We start from the raw sequence: 24,935 nt of genomic DNA on the forward strand, positions 1-24,935 counted from the left end.
TTTTCTTTTATGTCTAACCAAGCCTTTCACCCCATACCTCCAACCCGGGACTAACAGTAGTACATGAGAGACAGAGCATCCTGCAGTATAACTGGCCCAGACCAGGCCTGCTGTGCTGAAAGAGCCTACTTGTTAAGATCCTAACGTCAAGGAATCCTTTATCAAAGGCCTTGTCGGAGGCAGGTTTCAGGATCCCACTGACTGTAAGACTGCACACTTTATGGCCAGGGACAGTGACGTTCATGGAGGGTAGACTGGGACGATAATAACTTACTCCCAGCAACAGCAGCCCAAAGGTAATAAAGATACAGTGAACTCTCCGGCCACACCCCTCCCAAGCAGGGAGGGAGGCGGGCCCTCACGAGGGAAGTCAGAAAAGTTGGACGGCTATCAGAAATGGGCTGCCCTTCTCAGCAACCCTCCACATCTTCATTACTATTGGACTGTGTAGCATATCATAACTACCTATGGCTGACCAAAACATAAAAGAGAAATGGCCTTTTGGAGACTGTGGACAGGGCAGCCTCCTAACAACCACATTTTACTGGATGAGCATAGAAAGCAAGAAAGAGGATGTCCCCTCCATCAGACTCAGCTTCACAAACATCTCACTGCATAGGCACTGCACCATGCTGAATGTGATGACAAAACCACACACACACTCACACATACCCACACACATACACATACATTCATACATACACACGCACACATACATGCACAGACATGCACATACTCACATACACACACATACATTCACATACACACATACATTCACATACACATATACATTTACATACACACATACACTCACATACACACACATACATTCACATACACACACATACACACATACATACACATACACACATATACACATACATTCACATACACTCACATACATTCACATACACATACATACACACACACAGAGACACTCATATATACACTCACACATCTACACACACATAAACATATGTACATACATACATTCACATATGCACACATACACTCACATACATTCACATGCACACACATACATTCACATACATATATACATATATACACTCACACACATACACACATACACACATACACACACACACACACACACACACACACACGGATGGCAGTGACAAGATCTCACCTGTCACTTGTGGAGATGTGACTTAGATGATGCTTGCTATCAGAGCCCACCAAATAAATTTACTCTCTTCCACACCCACTCCAGAGAGTGGTGCTGTCCGGTACTATTAGTTAAGGACGCCATTTATGAGGTTTCCAGATTTCCGATAATGTCCATATTGGATTTCGTCATCGTGGCTCTTTCATGTGGAAGAGAGTGGGAAGAAAAGTAAAAAGAAAGAAAGAAGAGAAAGGAGCAAGAGTGAGAGAGAAGCTCGTCGTGGAGCAGCCTCTCTTCTACACTGGGGATCCCTCTCTTCAGACCATTGTTATTTGATCGTTATGTTTGTGTGTGTGTGTTCCATTTAGTTTAAGCTAATCATTAAAGAACTCCAGAGTGAGTTTCCTGCACAGGAAGTCTGCCATGCACTGTGTGTGACATTTGCCAAGTGATGGTCTATCAGATAGGATCAAAAGTCTAGGCTCTGAAGTGTAGCCCTGAGGGTGGGGGTGGAGGGCTGTCACAAACAGAGGAGATAAGACAAGATTCCCAGTTGGGTTTGGATTGCAAATGAATAACAAGATTCTTATGGTAAACGTGAACGTCTGGTGATCTAACATTGTGCGGCATAAAAGGAGGTGATCAGAGCACCAGAGTTTAGCTCTGGGCTGTTGGGATGGCATGAATAAAAATGGCTCCCATAGGCTCGTATATTTGAATGTTTAGTGACCAGGTAGGAGAACTAACTCTTTGATAGGATTAGAAGGATTAGGAGGTGTGGCCTTGTTGAAGGAAGTACGTTGTCATGGGGGTACAGAGCGAGGACTCAAAAGCCTATGACAGGCTCAGGTTCTCTCCTTCTGCTACATGTGAAGCAGGATATAGAACTCTCGGCTACCTCTCCAGCCACATGTGTACCTGCACGCTGCCATGCTCCCCACCAGGATGACAATGGAGTCCCCAGTTAAGCGCTTTCCTTGGTTAAGAGTTGTAATGATCACGGTGTCTCTTCACAGCAGTAGAAGAGTGACTAAGAGAACCATCATGTACCTAACCAAGTGATCAAGCCTCCATGGTATGGGACAACCTCCAGGACAATTAGTAGTTGGGGTGCATGTTCTGTCCCTTGCCTGTAACACTGTTAGATAAGTGCTGTTGGTTAAAGGCAGTTGGTAGAGCCAAGCTCGTTAGCCAGTTGCAGTGACTGAGGAATGCCTGGGCTGTCAGGCATACAGAACATGGGATTCCTCTTGGACCCACCTCACCTGCTGATTTGTCTTGTTATATTAGCAATCTGAACCCTCAAACACTCCATTCATTTTCATTTATGGGATTATGTTCCATGAAAAATAATACTTATTACCTTGGACTACAGAAATCTATAGCTGGTCAAACGCTCCAAGTTTTAGTGATTTTCAGAATCTCACTGTGTATGCCTTTCCTCTGTTGGGGGCCAGGTTAAAATGGAAGCTGTTCTTGAGTCATTAGGATTGAAGTCAGCACATAAGCAAAGACAAGTTGTTTAGCATACTGGGCAGGGAGTGAGGGCTGAGGGGATGGTTCGGAGGGAAAAGGGCTTATATGAGGACCAGCGTTTGTATCCCATATAAAAGGCAGAACAAAACAATTGTGGCTGCATGCCTGTAACCCCAGTCCTGAGAGACAGAGACGGACAGATCTCTAGAACTTGCTGGGTAGCTACTGGTCGGGTGGGCTAGTGGAAACAGTCAGCTTCCAATTCAGTGATGTTCTGGGGCAAAAATTAAGGTGGGGAGTGACAGAGGGAACGTGACCACATCTTGCTTCCCACATACGGAATGTGTGTAGTCCATCTCATAAATAAACACATATGATATGTAAATAACAGGAGGCTGTGACAAGAGAATGGACTCTAAGCTAGGAGGAAGGAATACAGAGGATATGGAGGAAATAAAGGTAAATATCACATCTTACACATGTAGAATATAGATAAATACACAAACACATACACATATACATAAACATATACACATACACACACATGCATACACACGTACACACATACACGCATACACACGTACACACATACACACATACACACATGCATACACACATGCATACACACGTACACACATACACACATACACACATGCATACACACGTACACACATACACACACGTATACACACATGCATACACATGTACACACATACACACATACACACATGCATACACACGTACACACATACACACACGTATACACACATGCATACACATGTACACACATACACACATATATACACACATGCACACACATATATATACACATACACACATGCACACATGCATTCATACGCATGTACATATACATACACACATACACATATACACATGCACACACATATATACATACATACACACATGTACACGCATGCACACATACAAAGACACATACACACATACACACAAATATACATGTACATGCATACACACCACACATGTACACACACATACACACACATACACGTGTACATGAATATGTAATAATATGAGTACTATAAATGGAGACAGCTTAGAGAGAGTAAGGGGACCATATGCAGGGAAGACAAGGGAGGCTAATAGTGGGTATGAAAGTGAGCAATGATGATATTCGTGTGTGATGATGTCATTCTGCAGCCCACTCACTGTTGTACATGCTAAAAGCTAAAGCGCTCCCTTCTCTCCCTCTCAGCCCTGGGTCCTAGACAGAGAATTTGATGCTACAGCAAATGCCATATTGACACCTAGTGTGTCTATTGGTCTCCACAAAAATGCTACTTGGTTTCACTCTGCTTTTTAGTTCTTGCTGCGCGCACACTAACTCACTGACAGTGAGGACTTCGCTTTCTGACAGTTATCTCCTCTGTCGGGCTCTTTCCTAGAAGCACTGACTTTGAAAGGTGCCAAGAATATGAGTACTATAAATGGAGACAGCTTAGAGAGGGGTGGTAGCACCTGAGGACCTTCAACCTCTCTCCCTCCCCACACCCTTCCACCTCTCTTGGGGTCTGGTATTTGCAGGTGGCTCTTACAGAGGAAATTCCTTCAGGCTGTTTGGCTGACCTCCTTTTGAAGTACTAATATATAAGGCTCCTTTTTATAGCTCTTCCCTGTGAGAAAGGGGAAGTGGGGGACTGTCACACTGAGTCACTCAGGGAACAGATCCATTCTTGTCCTGGAAGCAGGGCACACAGACAGCACTGCTCTTTTGTATCCTATTACCCAGTCTGCAGTTCTCCCTCAGAAAAGGGGGACAAGGGAAAAGGGGAGGAGAGGGAGGAGGGCGAGGACATTCTATGAGTTTCCATAAAGAGCCTTTGCTTTCCTTTCTAGAACTTGAGTTTGTAGAGTAAAAGGTGGCAGGGCTATCTGACAAAAGAGAATGCCCACAGGGTGAACTCAACAACTCTCTAATGCTCCTTAGGCTCCCGGGGGCTGGGCCAGGAGGATTACAAATTGAAGGCTAGCCTGGGCTACCTAATGAAACTTTGTCAAAAGAAAACAAACGAGGAGGGGGGAAAGGGAAGGGGAGGGCAGGGGAGGGCAGGGGAGGAGAGAGGAAGGAAATATTGTCCCAAACATTTAGGATTCAAGGAAACCCACTAAAATTTTTGCAGTGTCGAAAATGTTTAAAAAAAATCTGAGTTATCAATTTAATCTATACTCATTCATATTTAATATGTATTCAAGTAACATTCTTAATCAAAACTGGCTTCGCACAAGAGAAAACCCATTCACATGGATTTCTTAGCAAAGAAATCTAGCTGGGCATGGTGGCACAATGCCTTTGGGAGGCAGAAGCAGGTGGATCTCAGTGAGTTCAAGGTTAGCCTGGTCTACAGAGTAAGTTCCAGGACAGACAGGGCTATATAGAAAGAACTTGCCTCAAAAAAAAAAAAACAACCCAAAAATAAAAAATAAAAAAGCCACACACCACCATGGACTAGAAACAGATGTTCAACCCCTATATCCAGATAAGAATTCTTCACTTGCCTGCTTATCATTAACAGATGAAGGAAATGAATTCATTTAAGAAAGGAAAGCCTGCCAGACGGAAAGAGAGCCAGCTCACAGTTATCCGCTGGTGGGGAGGACAACTGAACTCTTCCAATCTTCAAAGGGATAATAAGCAAAGAACACTGGAGAATTAAAGAGAAAACTGGAAGAAAATGCCATGGAGATCTGGAGAGCCAACCAACATCCTCACTGAAGAAACCTTCCTCTCAGCAGTTCCTGATCACAGAAACCCAGAATGACGCCTTGAACAGCTTTTATATGGTTACTTTTATATTTTGGTTTTCAGTATGGAGACCAAGCTGACCTCAGACTCACAATCCCCCTGCCTCTGCCTCCCAAGGGTGCCGCATGCCTGTGTGCGTGCTGCCTCTTAAATTCCCTGCTCATTTCCAACTTCCATCACACTTCAAGCTTATAAAGTTAAGGGGAAACTCTGACCTTGAACAGTTCCCAGTAACGTTTCTGGCTTTAATAATATCACCATATTTATGAGATAATCAAGGAAAGGGGGTGTCAAGCTAAACCCATCACAACCCAAGACCAAACAGCCTGTTTACTCTTCCTGCTTCAGCCGATTTCTATTGCTAAACACTGTCTATCACCCTAACCCTTCCCTGCCCCATTTCCCCATCTCTACTCTTCATCCACTTCCTTTGAACTAGAGGAGCTGAGGATATACCTTGGTTAGAGCAGTGTTTGCCAAGCCCACACAAAGCTGGGTTCAGTCACCTCACAGCTTTGGGGCACCATGGTGTATGCCCGTTTGGTACTATGATGTATGCCAGTAAACCAGCACTTGGGAGGTAGAAATAGGAGGACCAGACATTCAAGGTCATCTTCGCTACGCAGCGAGTTCAAGGCCAGCATGGAATACACCAGATCCTGCCAATAAGTAAGTAAGTAAATAAATAAATACATACATACATACATACATACATACATACATACATACATATAAAAGTAAATATATGCAGGCGACATTCTTAAAATCTCAGTATTTAGGCAGTGGGGTCACCACACGGTCAAGGAAGTCTTATCTATTTATCAAATGCAAGTCAGACTGGGAGAAAAGATCATGAAGAACACACACACACACACACACACACACTATACACACAGTATACACACAGTATACACACACTATACACACACATGTGCACACCCTCCTTTGTGCTTTAAATCATGCCTACCATGTTTGCTGTACTCAATGCATTATAAAGGCTATGCAAACAGCTGTTATACAATATTATTTAGCAAGATGTACATGTCTAATACACACACAACTTTTTTTCAAGTCATTTTAGTCTGAGACTGAAAGTATCCATAGACACAGAGCCCCTGGACATGAGCTGACTGTGCGTATAAAAGCATGATCTAAACCCCATACCTTGGGTGCAGGGATTCAATAGGCTTGCAGGAGTCCGGTTATACGGATAAAAAGTTCTGTAAGGTGGCTCTCGTTTGTAGTAGGAATTGGAAATCTACCAGAGTACTTTCTCTTCCCTTTCCCCTCCCCCAATATTAATTCTTCACATAGCTTTGCAAACACTTTGGCATCCAGGTAGGCTGAGTTTTCTTCTTTTCCTTAAATGTGCTTATTTTTCTCAACATTGTAAATCGCTGGCTTTACCTCCTACACCACATCCTATCTCAGTCATTTCCTTCCTCCATGTGACCTGACAGGCCAGTGAGGTGGCCCAGTGAGTACCTGCCACCAAGCCTAACAACTGAGTTAGACCCCAGAACCCACACAGTGGAAGCAAAGAACCAACTCCTGCCAGCTGCTGTCTGACCTCCATGTGTGCACAGTGGCACGTGTGTACCCACACACACATAAAAGAAATAGATGTGAAAAGAGAGACCCTCACCAGCCTCCCCTACTCTGGAGCGTCTGCCTCTGTGCCCCTCCCTGTTCCGTGAACAGCCTATCCACACCAGCCTGATTACTTCTGTCACCATAAGCTTCAAGACAGGAGAGACAAGGACCACAAAACTCTCTTGCTCAAAGATATGTCCCAGGTGCCTGCCACCCAAACAAAGAGTGAGCGCTTAAAAAAATGACCTAGCCACTGACCGTATAGAAGAGCTAGACCCAAGGGTTAAAGGGTAAAGGGGAGGCTGAGTGTGATGTGCTTGCCCCAAGTCTCAACACCCAGAGATAAAGATGGGAGGAAAGCAAGTCTAAGGCCAACCTGGGCTCCACAGTAAGACTAATGTTTGGAAAATAAACAAAACCCACCAACTCTGTTTGCGAGTGTGCATCTGTGTTTAAAATGCATTGGTTTCTAAGGCCTCTGTGCAACTAAATGCTAAGTGTCATATGAGCTCTACCTTGTGATAAATAGAAGACATCACCAAAGGACTCCCAAGAGCACTGAGGTAAGTGTGGAAGCTAGAAAATCAAGGAGAGAGAACACTTCACACACAAAGAAGCAGATGTGCTAAGGCAGCGTTACCTACGTCACAGCTACAGCAATTTTACTTCAGAATGTGTCCAGCAGCTCTCCCGGCTTTTGCAAGCCTATGCTCAGCCTCCTAAGCTAGGGCTTCTGTACCAATCAGGTGAGCAACTTCCAGGCCCATCCTCCTGCCTCCAGCTCCCCTCCTCTCTGGCAGTGACCCTCCAAACACATCCAAACACCACCCAAGGCATGCGAAATCTTCATAGCTATCCTCTGAGCTTATGGTCTCAGACTGGGACCCATTTCGTACTATGGATAACTCACCATTCCCCAGGTTCTATTCTCTGATTCAGCTATGTGCCCCACGGCAACACAACTCAGAAAACCACCGCGCAGCGTGCACTGCCCGTTCATCTGATACGCTGTCCACAGCTGGACAGTGCCACTGACGTTCACCAAACGCACTCATGGGCTAAAGTGGTGCCTACAAACCAGGACCCACTTTGCCCACCACCCTGGGGGGCATTTGACAATGTCTATAGTTGGGGTTTGGTTGTCACAACTAAAGGTTACTACCATCTAATGAGAAGAGATCAAGAATGTCACTAGACATCTTTTTTTAAGATTTATTTTATGTATATGAGTACAGTATCCCTGTCTTCAGACACACCAGAAGAGGGCATCAGATCCCATTACAGATGGTTGTGAGCCACCATGCGGTTGCTGAGAATTGAACTCAGGACCTCTGGAAGAGCAGTCAGTGTTCTTAACCACTGAGTCATCCCAACACTAAATTATCTTAAAGTGGACAGCTCCCTCCTCCTAGCAAACAATTAAGCCAGCCTGGTGGAGCAGATAGCTGAATCATTGAGTAAAACTGAGGTGAACCTGGAGAATAGTGACTTACCCAGAGTTAGTCAGTAGTGTTACTGTTGAGAAGCCATGCTACAAGTATTAGGAGGTTCTTGGTTGATCTAAATGGCTACACCTGAGGTAACTGGTAAGTACTCAGAGCTATCTGAGGCTTTGGGAAAGTGACAGGCAAAGGACAAAGATGAGCCTGATGACACAGCCTGACTTGGAAATGATGTGTGATTGTTTCTGCTACAATCTATTATCACAAGTCCTGCCCAGCTCCAAGGGAACGGAAGTAGACCTCTCCTCTTTACTGACAAGAACGGAAGTCCCTTAATCCCTCCCTCATTACCAGATTTGGTCAAGTGTCTGGAATTTCATATTGCACAACATAGTCCACCATAAAATGCTGATTATTTTGTTCTGTCATATGACCTAGGGATGAAGTTGTTGGCAGGAAGCATAACTGTATTCCCCGGATACACACTTCTTTACACACCCCCACAGAAATCATAATTAAAATGAACTTTACGTCTTGCCTCTGCCAGCAACCTTCTGTGTAGTCCACTGTCCTGTCTAGTCATCTGCTCAGCCCCCACCCTGACTGGAATCCCTCAGAGAAGGCTCTCATGAAACAGCAATGCCCACACCCTGATCCAACTCGCTTCAACTGAGAGCTCCCAAGTGATTCTAACATGAAGCCAGGATAGAGGACTACTGAGCTGGTGCCTGATTAGCAGGGAGACCAAAATGACCAACTACTTAAGAGCATTTCAAAAATACAATTCAAAAAGCCCAAGGTATGTAGCGAGATGCTGTTTAAACAAAAAGTTCCAGAAACTGAGGGAAATTTATAGCAACATGGGTTCAAATGTGAACAGTGCATGTTACCAGTGGGACTAGAGGACAAAGGTACTTCTATTCCTGTCTTAGCTTTGCTGCTGTTGTTTGCTGTTGTTTGCTTTTCATGACGCTCTAATTAAGGCCCTAGCCTGTTTTGTAAAATGTGTCTAGGGGAAACAGTCACATTCCTCACTTGTTAAAAAATGAGTTTACATTTATTATTGTATCCATCATTATGTTTAACATGATACATGGATAGTTACAGTTACAATCACCTGTTGGTTCTGGTTTTTTGGTAGTTTCAAAATAGGTCCACAAAGCCTTCGGTCCTCCTCATGAGATCTGGGGCCCACTTCCTCCTCTCTTGAGAGTGATCTGCGCTTAGAGTCACAGTTAAGGAAAATTGTGCAGCAAATATCGAGGCACCAGAAGACTGAGGCTGGGCTGTTGAAAACACTGTGGCTTCCCCCTTGCTCTGTTGAATCAATTACTCAAGGGAGGCCAGTTACCATGTAAAAAGGGACAACACACAGTGAGAGCTACAGAAAGCCCAGACAGAGAGACCGGGACTGCTGAGCATCTGAGGCCTCCTGCCTACAGCCGAATGGGTGTGTCTCTTAGAAATGGGTCTTGCAACCCTCATGAAGTCAGCCACCTCAGCCCCAACAATGTCTTATCCACAGCCCTAAGAAAGACCCTGAAGCAGAACTACCGAGACTACCATTCCTAAATTTCTGACTTACAGAAACCTCGGAACACAAGGTAGGCATTCTTAATTCAAAAATCTGAACTCCAAAATCCTCCAAAACCTACAATTTTCTGAGTACCAACCTGGCATCACAGACAGAAAAATCCCATACCTGGTCTCCTGCTGAAGTCAAGATACAGACATACTAAATGAAAAACTACCTGATATTACCTTCACGTATGTAGAAGATATATGGGAAACATAAAGTCCATGTATCTCATTATACATATGCAAATAGCCCCGAGTTTTTTGTTTTGTTTTTTTTAAAGGTTCAAAATCTGCAACATTTCTGGTCCCAAGCGTTTCAGATGAGGGAGACGCAACTTACAATAGGTTGCACAACTGGCTGCTTTCCGATGCTGTGGTCGGGGGTAATTTGTTACACAGCAACAGATGACCAAGGCACCATCCCAAAACCTCCAGGCTTCCTTGATGAAATCTGAAACATTGTATCTGCTCTGCATTTGTTCCCTGTGTGCCCGGAAGTTTGATTTACCCATCATTCCTTCTCACCATCCTGTAACCTAGGCCAGTCTTTCCACTCCTGCCCCAACACCTATACACAGGAGTCTCTCCCTGCCTTAAAAGACAGAACAAAATAAATCCTATTGCAATTGTAGGTCCTGTGCTCCCTGCTGTTAACTACCTTCTTTCTTCTTTGTGGAGCGCCAAGAAATAATCTATACTCTCTCACTCAACTCCAGGCCTCCCACCTCTCGGGGAGCTACTGCCGCTGTTGTGATAATTGGAAGCAGCTCACACTGCTCGCCTGACTCATATCCGTGGACCCTGTTTCTTCCTAGGCCTTCCTCAGGATCTCACAGGGCCTAACCTAAAGCGCTCAAGCCTGAGCACACTTTCTCCCCACATTATTCCCTCCCCTATGGTCCCCAGCTCAAGAAATCACATGACCTAAGCCAGACATCTGGGGTCACCTGATGTCTCCATTTCTCCACTTCTGTCCATGCAGTCACTAAATCTTGTCTACTTTCTGTGTTTCCGGTCCCTCCCATTTGTCCTCACTGGGATCCCTTCAGCATCTCTCTCTCCATCACTGCAATAGCATTTTGGTCCGTAGCTTCAGTAGCTGGTAAGTACAGGTCACTCTATCTTTCCCCTCACTACCCCCAAGGCCACACTCCCCAAACAGCATGAACCCATCCCATTTATTTTTGAGGTATCATCCATTGCCTACAGATAAAAATCCAAGATCCATTAAGTAATACTAACATAGCCAGCATCCCCTGAGCGTGTGACTGTATATCAGGCACCCGTGCATTGATTGTCAGCTCAGAGGCACAGCACTTGCCTGTGTGCAAGGCCCTGGGTTCAATCTACACCCCGGGCAATAATAAAAAATTCCCAAACTAGATTGAAAAGACCTCCTCTTTAACAGTGAGAAATGAAGCACAAGAAAGGCTGGGATTGGCACAAGGTCACAGTGTTATGAGATGACGGAGCTAAGTTTTGAACTCGGGCTATTGGATTTCAAACCACCACATTTTCATTTTATCATCATCATCACATTATTGCCAACATCACCATCACCACCATCATCATCCTCACCATCCTCACCACCATCCTCGCCACCATCATCATCCTTATCATCACCATCACATTATTAAATGGAATTTTACTTTCCCCAGCATCAGGCCCTCAGACATGTCAGCATGGCATTTGTTAACACAATCTATGTCTCTCCCCCACCCCCACAGCCTTCTCTATATTCTGTGTCCTAAGTACCAAAGCTTCCCAATGCACCCTGCTCCCATAACATACTGTCACGCTTCCTCTGAAGCCTCTCTCACTGCCCAGAAAGGCCTGTCTCCAGCCCTCATCTCACCCCCCTCACTTCCCTCCCCATCCAATAGAAAACCCCTAAGCAATTAAGATTCCACCTTGTCCTCCATGACTCTCACACACAGAAGCACCTTCTCATCTCCCTGTAGCCTCAAGGACAGCTGAACAGATTGTTTGCTAACATGTCGTTAGAATATGTTAGTTGGGAGCCGGGGCCGCCCCTGACTCTGCTGCCTGCCTGTGAATCCTGTTTCCCTAACTAAGAGAGGGTGTCCTGCAGTGACTCGATGTCCCTGGGAGCCTAGCCTCTCTGTCTCCTGACAGGCTTCCTCCAGCAGCGGATGGAAACAGATGCAGAGACCCACAGCCAAACATCAGGCGGAGCTCAGGGATAGGAGCAAGTCAGAGGGGTCAAGGACATCACAAGAAGAATACAGGTCAACTAACCTGGGCTCATGGGGGCTCACAGAGACTGAGCCACCAACCAAAGAACAAGCAGGGGCTGGGTCTAGGCCCCCTACACATCTGTAGCAGATGTGCAGCTTGGTCTCCGTGAGGGCTCCCTAACAATTGGAGCAGGAGTTGTCTCTGACTCTGTTGTCTGCCATTGGATTCCCTTACGCTAACTGGACTGCCCTACTGGGCTTCAGTGGGAGAGGATGTGCCTAATCCTGCTTTGACTGGATGTCCCAGGACTGGGTGGTACCAAAGGAGGGATTCACCTTCTCTGAAAAGAAGGGAAGGGGCTGGAGGAGATTTATAAGGGGACAGGGAGTAGAGGAGGGAAAAGGAGGTGCAACCAGGATGTAAAATAAATACGTGAATGAGTGAACGGACAAACGAATAAATGGAAAAACATAAAATGTTGTCAGCAACTTTAAAATAATAGAAATATGTTAGTTGGAGAAATGTCTGCAGCCTCCTCCACCGCTATGAGCAGACTGTCCTTGCCTGCCCCACTGCCTAGGGCTTGGCCACACCACTGGCTTTGGCAGTGGGATATAAGTATTTGTGATGCAAGGGAAGACTTTAACCGTATTCACTGCATGTGTTTGGCTGGGCTCTGCTGCACCTGTCATCTGTTCGCCTAATGAGAGCACAGCTCCCAGGTTGCCTCTGTCCAAAGAGAACAGCTCATGAAGCCAACTTGAAGCCAGCCTGTAGCCTGGAACCAAGCGAGGCCAGCCTAGTGCTGACAAAGCCACCCCAGCTGACGCTGCACATCAAGGATGCTCTTGCCATCTGCCACAAGGCTCTGGGGACCCTGTCCTCTGTGCGGTTGCATCCAGAGCTGTCTAACCTATGCCTGGACCTCGTAGTTGAATGCGTGCGTTTCTTTACCCATCTTTCGTTCTGAGAATGGTGCTCAGAACATTGAGAGCTCTTAGCAGATTTTTAGCAAAGATAATTTATATACTGCCAAGTCCACAATTCAATTTTGGGTATTGTTCTCTAAATGTTATAAATAAATAGTCTGCCGTCGTCCTTGTCTAATTCCATGACGTTTCCACAACTAAGAAGAAATGCATAGAACCAGAAGCCCTCTGATAATTTTCATAAATAACAATTGGGATGAACTACTTGGGAACCACTTATTCCGGTTAGCATGCTCACGCAAACAGCGCATAAAAGCATTCTGGTAGAATACCAGAAGTATTCTATCCCTAGAGTGTTTTATTTCTGCCTTTCAAATAAGTTATATCTACACTTCCCGTATATTTTGAAACATAAAAAATGTAATATACCTTTTAATTGCTGTTACAAAGCAAAGGCTATTTGGGGAGTTAATTTTCCACCTACAGATCACAGAGAATGATTACATTAACAACCACCAGCCCCTGGGGAGAGATCTTATACGCTTCCGCTTCCGCTGTCATCAGTAACTGAGGAGAGAGCAGGACGTGGCATCTACTTTGTTCTAAAAAAAAAAAAAAAAAGTTAATTTATGGCCAATAAATAAATAAATAAATAAAATCTCAGCATTCCAATAACAGGCACCTCAAACTGAGTAAATAGATACTTTAAGAATATAGATGTCAATGTGGCAGAGTGTGGGGGGCCAGGGTGTGGGGGCATAAAATATTACTGTTGGTGGATAGCCTGAGAGCATACCTAAATACTGTCACTCAAGTTTGGGTTTTTTTTTTTTTTAAGATCACTAAACTAACTATTTAAAAAAATGAAAAGTTCACTTCATTCTATTAACAACCAAAAGAGAAACACTTTGGAACACTGAGAAACAGACTTAATGTCAGTAGGATAAATAAGAAACTCAGGAAGGGAACCTACTCAAAACTCTACTCCCGCCCATGCAGTCTCTCTACTGTGATGGATTAAATCTATTCTGTAATTCTAAGAAACCTAGAAAATAGTAATTTCTAATCAGCACCGCTGTTTTCCTGCAAATGGAAGGAGAATTCTAATCAAGGGCTAGCCAAGTACCCAGGGAGCTTCCACAGATCCCGACTCCAGCTAAGCTGCATGTCCAGTTTTATTTTTACCCTTCTCTTTCCCGGACACACTCTGCGTCGGGCCCAGCTGCGCTCTGCCAATCTGGGTCACTCAACGCAGAGGATCAGTGGGCGACAGCCGCTGTGTCCACTTTTAACAGGCTGCATGCCTGGGGAGTGCTTGGGCAGAGCTGGCAAACTCTGGATCCAGGGTCCAGTGAGGACTGAACACTTCTGCTCTTCCTTGGTTGCTGGGGAACGTGAGTTAGACAGAAATCAGCCACTGGGGTTGGCTCTATAAAACCAAGGCTCTAAAAAACCAGCCATCTTATAAATCAGTATGAAATATTTCTCATAAAGACTAAGAAGAAAAGAGTAGAAGCTCCGAAGGAATAGACCATTTATTTTCTTAATCAACACTTAAAATCAATGTGCTACATTGTAACAACATTTTAGAACTAATGGAACCAATCTGCTGTGTTTGGGTTGGGGGGGGGAGGGCACTGCAAAGGCGACACTCAATGATGCTTCCCTCCAAAACAAGCCTTTTTTTTTAAGCCTCACAAAATAAAGCTAGGCAGGGAGGCACACATCTGTAACCCCAGCACTCGGGATGCTGATGTGGGAACACTGCAGGCTCCCAGGCTGACTTGAACTACATAGTGAGACCCTGTCCAAAAGGGGATGAAACAATTTATTGATGGCTTTTTAAAAATCACTCTAGGAGTTCAATCCTATGCTCTCCTGAAGGAAGTAGTCATAGGTTTTTGTGTCTTATTTTCTTCCTTTCTTCCCACCCACAAGATAGGTTCCTATATATTCTAGCATTGTTATTTTTGTGTGTTTGTGTATGTGTGTGTGTGTGCTGTATGTGCACCTGTACACGACGATGCTTATGCACATAACTGAGCATATGTATGGAACCCAGAGGGTAACCTCGGAAGTCATCCAACTTGTTTCTTGAGGTAGGGTCTCTGAATAACATGGAACTCACCTTTAATAAGTGGGGCTGGAGCGTGAGCTCCAGAGACCCTTCTGTCTCCACCTTGGGGAGTCAAACCTAGGTCCCTGTCCTGCACAGTAAGCACTTCACTGCTTATGCAATCTCTGGGCCCCATTGTTGCATTCAAATTAAAATGCTAATAATAGGCCTCTTCCTGCCCACTCCTTGCATTCTTCCACCTCAAGGTCCCAGATTTTCCTTCAAGCGACTCTCTGCTTCTTTGTTGGGTAGCAGCCCAGTCCTTTGATAGAGATGGGCCAGGCTAGAGTCTGATTGGCTCAGGCTCATCAACTCCACTCCCCTGGACATCATGAATAAGGGCTGTGACCCCTTTCTCTACCTGGGGCCTGTAAGGAGAACGTGAAGACAGGACTCTCCCTGTCTGAGCCAGAACTCACTAGACCTCTTGGGCTGGAGCAGGGCAGGCAAATGGCATTACAGAAAGCTAGAACACAAAGTCACATAAAACACAGCCCCGTGAACAACTGGAAGAATCCAGGTCCTCTCCAGTGTCCCTGATATGGCTGACAGCCTGGCCTGAAGTAAGCTAGGAGGCTTTCTATTTCTCTAAAGCCAATTCCAGTGGAACCTTTCTTGTATGACCATACAGAAGCTAACAGGCACACATGCACACACACACACACACACACACACACACACACACACACACACACACACACACACACACACCCAAAGGCCTACCGGTGTCTAGAACATAGAGTGATGGCCTCTCTGTCTGGAGTGTCTTTCTCTTCGAGCCTGTTCAGCTTCTCACTACTGCTACTTGGTGGCAGAACTGTTCAGAGCCTCATGTGTTTGAACATTTGGTCTCCAGCTAGTGGAGCTGTTTTGGTGGGCTGTAGGAGCTTTAAGAGAAGGAGCCTGACTGAAGGGGAGTCACTGTCACTGGGGACAGGTTTACATCCTCAACTCTTCCCACATCATCGCTCTGCTTCTTGACCACCAGAGTGATATAACCAGACATCCCATGCTCTGGAGCCATGCATTCCCGCCATAATGGAGTATCTCCTCCTTTAAGTTACTCCCCCACCCCAGAATTTTTTTCACAGTGATAGGGAAGGTAATAAATATGAAGTGCTCGGGCTGGGGATTTAGCTCAGTGGTAGAGCGCTTACCTAGGAAGCGCAAGGCCCTGGGTTCGGTCCCCAGCTCCGAAAAAAAGAACCAAAAAAAAAAAAAAAAAAATATGAAGTGCTCACACAGGGGCTGTGGGAAGACCTCAGTGGTAGAACACTCATCTCCCATGTGTAAGACCCTAGGAAATGGTGCATGCACACGATTCACATTCCAAACAGAAATCAACACAACGCAAGTGTATTTGCTCGAACACCAGGTATGGAAACAGGCCGCTGAAGAGGGGAGCTACAGTCTAGGGGAGCCATGGGCAAACCAAGGAAACCAGATGGGAGTTCGGGAGCCACACAGGATTCTGGCCAACCTGCCCTCCCAACTCAATGGGACTGAAACTTATGGAGACAGGAGCAACAGACAGCCTTGAAGCAGGCCAGGGGTAGCAGATGTATGTGGGAATTCAGACCTAAGCAGGATGCCACACACAGGAAGCCTAACAGTGCACTGAATCTGTGAGCTTTTCTTTGTCTTGTTAATAATCATTTCATTTCTACATTGTATACAGGACTATCCACATCCAAAGACAGAGTAAGGGTGAAGAAGAGAGACCAGGGAGAAGCAGGTGAAGAAGAGGGTAGGGAGGATTCCACCCATTAGCTTGGTCCAGTCTACTCCTGTAAGGGGTTTTTCTTCAAGTCCTAACCACTCCCCTGACAAATTTTAGCTTTAAAAAATCATCGAAAGGGCTTCAGCTGAAAAGAATGTGCCTGGGTACCACATAGATGGAACTGTTTCCTAGCAACCAGCACTGCTTTGCAGAGATGCGCAGTAAACAGCATCTCCTGAAGGGACTAAGCCGGAGCGGGAGGGGCAGGTCAGCCATTCATGACTGTGGCTGGGGTCTCCTTATAGAACATAGCTGTCAGAGCCCAGACTCTGGAACTAGATGGCCTGGGGTTTAAATCTCAAGTCTGCAACTTGCTAGTTCTGTGGTTTCAGACAAATCAGTTAACACTTCTGTGCTTCAATTTTCCCATCTGTAAAATATGCACAAAACTGCTTGGTTGAGAAACATTGCGCCAGATGTTACTGATTTATATTTATCATCTCGTTAGCTCAAGCATCCACACTGTCACCAGCCTATGAGAAATGGCCAGGAATGGGTCACCTTTCATTGTCTTTACTGTTACTATTTATTCTGGCTCTGGGCTAGCTGGGTCACAGTACCTTATCACATTCCAGTGACTTTTACCATGGGATGAGTCAGGCTTTCAGCTTGTCACCTACCCCTCCCATTTATAACAACTTCCAAGGTCCCTTAGGAAACAGGCAATAATCACATCTGTCTGCCAATGACAACTTCAGTTCCACAGCCATTTGTTTTCCCACTTCCCATAGGAAAGGCCAGAGGGGGCTGCTTCTCTGAGGTCACACTAGGCTGTGACAGTGGTCACAGCCATGAAAACCTACCTACTAAACACACACACACACACACACACACACACACACACACACACACACACACGTACACGCACACGCACACAGTTGCATGCTTTTCCGTGGTGAATATCTTGCAATCAGGAGCACTCCCATCTTTCTTTTCTATTTAGAAGTAAGAACTAGCTGGACATCTGGAGGAGGTGAGGGAAGGGCTCTGAACGTTGCTTAGAGGTAAGGAACGGGAAGGGTAAACATCCTGGGGCATGCCTGTTTATGGTTAAATCAAATCTAGCAAAAACCTCAGTTCTGTGAGTGCTACCCAGGCCAGGCTACAGGGAAGGCTACTTTTAAATGACTCCTCTCACAGGTATCACCTACCAAAGGGCCCAAGGTTCTAAGAATCCAATCACTGACTGTCTTCAGGTCACAATTGGGTGAGGTGTTTTACTGCTTTTTAAATCATTCCAGAAAGAAAGAAAGAAAGAAAGGAAGGAAGGAAGGAAGGAAGGAAGGAAGGAAGGAAAGCACTTTGCTTCCTGTTAGAGCAGCCACAGCTTCTATTTTATCTGACTCCACAGAGTCCATGTGCAAATCGAGTGTTTCCCGCTGCCGGGCACAGACACTGAGGCGAGCATTGTGGCTAACCTACCTAGCTAAACAAATGAATGAGGAGGGACTGGGACTATGATGAAGAGCTGATCGTTGGCCGTAGGTGCTCTGGGGCGTATCAAATGAGACAGGTCCCATATTAGACACATTTGTTATGGTACCGTAGGTCAATTTTTCTGAAAGATGAATGCTCTGTGTGCCCTGGGAAGGAAGGGAGTTTTGAGCTTAGCCAACTAGAGAGGATGTCACCCAGGCAGTCTTGTAGAAGGTCCTAAGGGATTTGTCCCCAGGGGAGTGAGGAAGGGCCATCCCAGGGGCCGTTCTCTCCTTCCTCCTGAGGATTGGGACATAGATTCTTTATACATGACTGATGGTATTGATGAAGGAGAGGACGAGGAGGGGGAGGAGAAGGAGGAGGAGGAAGACAAAAAGGCGATAAAGCAACAGCCGTGAGACTTAAGTTCTGAGCATTAACACTGAAGCAGATGTCAGAGCCTCCCAGAAAGCGTCTCTCCAAGGACAATTGTAGTCTCCAGTTCCCATCCCTCCATCCTGCTTCCTGGAAAAGTGATGTACTGATGCGGTTCATACTGGACCACGGGACAAGAGCTGACACTTGATGGGCTTCCAAAGAGCATCCCAAAGCCAAGGGTATCTGTGAGTTGCCACCTGAGATCTTGTACAAAATTACTCTGCTTGCACTCGGAAAAGCAGGCAAATTACTTCCAGTTTTGTCTCGTGTCTGAGTATGGGGCAGGCTCTACAAACTCCATTTTACCTGGGAGTTTTAACCCCTGAATCCTGAAATGTACATCTCAAAGTCTTCTCTGACATTTCTCCTGGAAGATGAGCCCTAACTTTTTGTGTGACTTGGATAAGAGGGTCTGGTTTACGCCGCTGACTCTCTGAGTAGCCCATGAATGTATATGTGGAGGCTACGGCTACAGCTCAGTGGCAGAGCCTCACAGACACTACCAAGCTCTAGGTCTGGCATTCAGCACACAGTCAAGAAAAGAAAGGGAAAGGAAACACACAAGCATATTTAGCAATGCCTTGTTCCCTGTCTCTCACCACGAATAGACCTTAACCCTACTCGTAGAACTTTAAGAGTGTTCTACTGTGCGTGTGCGTGCGTACATGCATGTTAGTACAGGAGGTTTAACCTGGAACCTCCCTCACACTAGACAAGTGCTTTCTCACTTAGCTACTTAGCTATAGCCCCATATTTTAAAAAAAATCATAAAAGTCACAAATCAGCAGCAATCTAACACTCTGGCTTAGAATCTTACTATGTTCTTGGCTTAAATTTTAACTCCACTAAGAACCCTCATCTATAGAAAGAATTCTTTCACCTTGAACATCACCACACAGCATTTATTTCTTTCTTCATTCATTCATTCATTCATTCATTCACCCATTCGTTTCGAAATGTGATCTTACACATCTTGGTTCCAAACTTCCAATCCTCCTGCCTCAACCTCTCAAATACTAACATTATAGGCTTATAGGAATGCACCACCACACCCAACCTACTCTTCATCCTTAGAATACATAGCCTAGCTTGTAATCAGGCACTTATTGTTCTAATTTCTCTCAGTGTAATTTTCCTGAAGGAAGGAACTATGTACATTTTGCATCCTGTAACACTGGGTCCTGGCCCTGGGCCTGGCTTACCATTGGAACTCAGTACATTTCTCTCAGAAAAGGAATATTTAAATCACACTTTCACAAGCTTGTGCTGATGTTTTTAACCATGATTTAATAATAAAGAATTTAGTAATAAAGAATACTCACAAATGAGTGCTTCCAGGCATCCCAACTAACTAATTTCATATTTTAAACCATTTAAGTGCTTGATGTGTTGATTAATAAAATATCCAACTTAAAAAACAACCAAGTATAATTTGCTAGAAATGTTTTGTAAGGAAGGAAAAGAGCAATACACTCATTGAAATAAATAGAACTTCAGTTCCTCACTTGGTGCACACCCACGTGATCACAAATGAGCCTCGGCCCATTTTATTTTATTTTATTTTTCTAAAGTGTTGAGTCATGGCAACCAGAAAGCCACAACCCTTCCTCTAATCCTGGACCTTTACTCAAAAAGCATGTGAGGAAGTGAAGGTGCTTCTAACTTCCTCTTCTAGGATGTAGTATATAAAGGTAGTGAGGTAATGGTGGGGCCTGTCCCTCACATGTCAGGTTGACCAGAAGGACAAACTACGTCTCATAGTAGCTCACCACAATAACTACTGAGCAGCCTGTGGTGTTGGCTAGCCTTCCCTGCTAGCTTACCAGTTCATTCTTTACAGTTCAGTGTAGATGCAAACATAGCCATTTGTTGGCAAGGTAAGTGTAATAGAAAAAGGTATCTGCCAAGTGATTGCGTGGGTGGATGGCATAAGACCAAGTCACCCTGCCTTTTTCACTGATGTCAAAGGGGGCTCCTGGGGCTCCTCCAGGTAACCCGTCAGGGTCCAATGCACAAGAATATCACTTTGGATGTGTTGTTCTCAACACTGCAAACATGGACTTTTTCCACAGCAGACCTGAATTCCATTACGTCATTCTACCATGAGCAGAGAGATAGATAAAACATCTCATGTCCTGGCAGAAGCCTCGCCAATATTATGTCATTCTCCTTTAAAAGAACTATTATTTCCTCTATATTATCTGGCAACCCTTCCGTTTCAGCTACCACTATAATTATCAGTCACTTTACGGTACAGTTCTAGTCACTTCTCGTTTCCTCATTTAGTAGCACTGAAGTCATTCTTTTCCCAACCTTCTCTACAAGAAGTACACACAGATACCGTCCTTCCTTTGCCTGTATTATAAGCACACACAGCCTTAAGAACAAGGGAGGAAATGGATTACAAAAACTACATTGCCTATTTTTTTCCCAACTCTTAAAGCAGTGAACTATACTTAAAAAGAACAAACAGTTCCAATGAGAGTATCTTAGTGAAAAATCAGACGGGCAGCATGCTGCATGCCCATAGTCCTAAGCAGCCCTTCAGAAGGTGAGACCCAAGGACATGAATTCAAAGTCAGCTTCGGGTTACATAGACCTACAATATAAACACACATACAGACAAATAGCAACAACAAGTCCATGAAGATCAAGATCACCATACAGTGATGAGGTCCCACTGAAACAGGTGACAGGGTTGTCAACAACAGATTCGTATAAGGAGACGCTGACGGCTGCCAGAGAGGTTTCCACGCTCCTCTTGGGAAGATCTGCCCTTGGTTGAATTCAACATTTTCACCATTCGAAGATAAAGTCCTGCCCAGATGAGAAAACTCTGGGATGAAGATAGGAGGGGAGGGAGTGTGGCAGTGTCCCCTGCACTGGAATATGCCAGGTCTGACAAAAGGTGTTTCCCTCCCCCCACGCCCCATACAATCCCATTGGAAGAAGAAACCATGCAGACCACACAGGCATTGTTTTTCCACTTGACGTCCTTAGGGGATGTGAGGGTAGTGAAGACTGTACCTTCTCCATTTGTAAATGCCACAAGCACTTGCAGACTGTGTACTCAGTGCCCACAACAGTCCAGTCCTAAAGATAAAAGTGTGAGGAGAACCATGACCTCCAGTAGCAGACATGAAACACTTGAGACTCTGTCTTCCTGCCTTGGAAAGTCTAAAGGCAAACAAGCCAGAGAGCAGCCTGATCCCTCTAGCCTGTCTGTCTCAATAGCACCATCTACTAGGGACCAGTGAGGCAGCCTATCCACACGAGACCAGCCCTGAGTCTGAAGAAGAGTGCAAGTAACAGGCTCATCTGGGCAGCTGCAGCCCCTGAATCCAAACTTGAGAGGTGGACCTCAGCACTTGAAGCACAGTTCTTACAGGAGACTCAGAGTCCCAAGTGAGAGAAATATAAGGAATTGGATGGCAAGTACTGTGGAATTAAGCTGACTAGGAGAGCATTTTCTGACTTCTAAAAGCCCAGTCTTTTTGTCTGTAAATTTTGGATAGCTGGAAATATGTTTAGAATATGTATGTAAGTATGTATGTATGTATGAATATGTAATGTATACTAACATACATAGTATATATGTATATATACACACAACATATCCTCTATAACATATATTAATATATAACATGTATTAATAATTAATGTATATAATATATAAACAATACAGACGTATACTTGTAAAATCTAAGGAAGGATCCTATAGGTTACTGTCCTACCCCTCACATTTACCATTTACTTCTTGGACAAGACCCTTAATCTGTCATAGCCCCAACTCCCTCATCTATAAGTGGGAATAACAACAGTACCTACTATGTAAACATAGAGTTTGCGCTCTGCCAGGTGAGGTGGGAATCAAAAAGCAGGCAGATCTCTGTGAGTTGGAGACCAGTCTATTCTACATAGCAAGTTCCAAGCCAGCCAAAGCTACATAGAAAGCCTCGGTCAGAAGAAGAGGAGGAGGAAGAGGAAGAGGAGGAGGAGGCGGAGGAGGAGGAGGAAGAGAGAGAAAAGCATTTACCCAATGCCAAGATATAGTAAGTATTTCATAGCTATAACAGTGTTAGCATACTTAGCATGCTGCCTCCTGTCAGAGGGTCATCTAATGAATGAAAGAAAAAGAAGAAACTCACAATTTCCAGTACTTCTAGAGCTGCCTTGTCCCACCTAGCACTGACTGCCACCCATGAAGTCAAAGCCAGATGTGGACATCATGGGCCCTTTGTCATCTGTCAGTGAAGGGCAGGGTGCTCAGAGCTCGAATTGCTGGAAGCAAATGTCTTCCCTTCCCCCCTTCTTGGTGCCCAAAGCTCCGTCTGCCCATTTAGAGTTTGTTTGATTCAATCAGTTTCCAGGGAGACACTGGAGCAAGAAGAGCCAGCTCCCCCTCCCTGTCCACTTCCCCTTTCCCCAAATCTCTGGGCCTTCACTGTTCTCCAACCATGTGACAGCTTTGTGTCACAGCAGCCCTTGTGTACAAACAAGACAGACTTCTTAAATGTCACTGTGAGAAAGCTGTTGCTCTTCTGGTCTATACATCAGATTTCTCAGTTCAGCTAAAAAGGGCTTTCTTTCTCTTCCTGGGCTCTCATAAGCAAAGCTGGAGAAACATTTGCAAACTTAAACATCATTGCAATTAAAAAAAAAAAAAGCAAGAGTCCTTAACAGTGGCAGAGAACTTGAATGACAATGACTATACAACTTGCAGAGTGATGTCATCAATGTCTTAGTCACTGGCCACCGAATGCTAAATTAACTCAAAAGCCACTCATAAATGTCCCCTACTGCCAAGCCGTATGGCACCTTCCAGTGTCAGAGTGCTAAGGTACCCTGGAAGCATTTAATCCTCAGAATCAGATCGGAATAAGAGGGGAATGAAAAAGAAAAGGCAGTCCCCTGTGGACCTAGGGAAGTGACGTTCCCACTCATGTGAAACAGCTTAGGGTGAAATAAAACTGTGCTCACCACCACCAGCCCATGGGCGTGCTAGGACTCGGGTTAAAGGGAACCAGAAAGTTTTCAAATTGAGATCATTGAGTTGAGCTGAAATCTTCCTCCCTTTTAAAGGCTTGGCAACTTGTTCCCAAACCAAATCAAGTAGAAGCCGACTGAAGGGACATCTGGTCCTCTAGAAATTGTCTGGCACTTGAGAGAAAAATAAAGATTGGAGCAGATAAATATTGTGGTGGGTGGTGAGATAAAGGGAGAGGAGAACCAGGCATATTAGAATCAACTACCTGCAAACAAATATCAATGCTAGCATAGAAGAATGGGGGAGGGGGTCAAAATAAGCCACCGCCTCCCCAGTCTCCAGTTTAATGGATTGGACTGTCTGCAAGGGGACAGGCACTGAAGATGTTTCTTGGAGTTTAGTAGCAAAATTACGTGTTAAAGTTCAAAGTTCAACCTAATATCAAGGAGTAATTCTCTAAGCCCCAATAGACTGTGAGGTCATCTCCTGGGTAAGCTATCACAGGCTGTCCTCTGACCCTAAAAGCAACAAGAGTAGCGTGCAATATCAACTTAATCGCTAGCCCAAGTGTCCAGAATTAATAGACTGAGATAGTGTCAACTCCCGCCTTGAGTTGGATTTGACCAAGCCTTAAGTCAATTAATATGTAATAAAGTGAAATCAGTGGGTAAATAAATTAGAGTGTACACACTAGAAAATTAAGGTTCTGAAGAATTTCTTTCAAACTCAGGCTTAATGCCAGGCAGTTATGGTATATGCCTATAATCCCAGGAGGGACCAAAGTTCAAGGTCAACCTGGGCTACTTAGCAAGCCTCAATATAAGACTAGGGATATTAGGTCGGTAAGAGAGCACTTGCCCATTTCCTGGTACTGAAACATGAACAAGAACTAAATAAGATAATAAAAGAGTGAAACCAAAACAGAACGAGATCAAATACAGTTCCTACTAGCGATACCACCAACAGTGGGGGCAATGGGGATAATAGTAAGAATAACAGTAACAGTAGTAAGAATGGTACTAAGATTCCATCACTCACTGTACCAGGTGCTATTCTAAGTACTCTCCTAACTT

General features: G+C 44.8%; 1 protein-coding gene across 34 annotated transcripts in view; it reads right to left on the reverse strand.

The window, feature by feature from the left end:
• The window catches only part of Limch1 (LIM and calponin homology domains 1), a 312,252-nt gene that overhangs the window by 283,656 nt on the left and 3,661 nt on the right, over positions 1-24,935 (reverse strand). The window contains exon 1 of one of the 34 annotated variants that reach the window (XM_087583018.1): positions 23,024-23,172. The gene's annotated coding sequence lies outside the window, so the exon portion shown is untranslated. 34 annotated transcript variants of the gene reach the window in all.

This window comes from Rattus norvegicus, chromosome 14 (genome assembly GCF_021556685.1).
Source record: "Rattus norvegicus strain SHRSP/BbbUtx chromosome 14, alternate assembly SHRSP_T2T, whole genome shotgun sequence".
Lineage (NCBI taxonomy): Eukaryota > Metazoa > Chordata > Mammalia > Rodentia > Muridae > Rattus > Rattus norvegicus.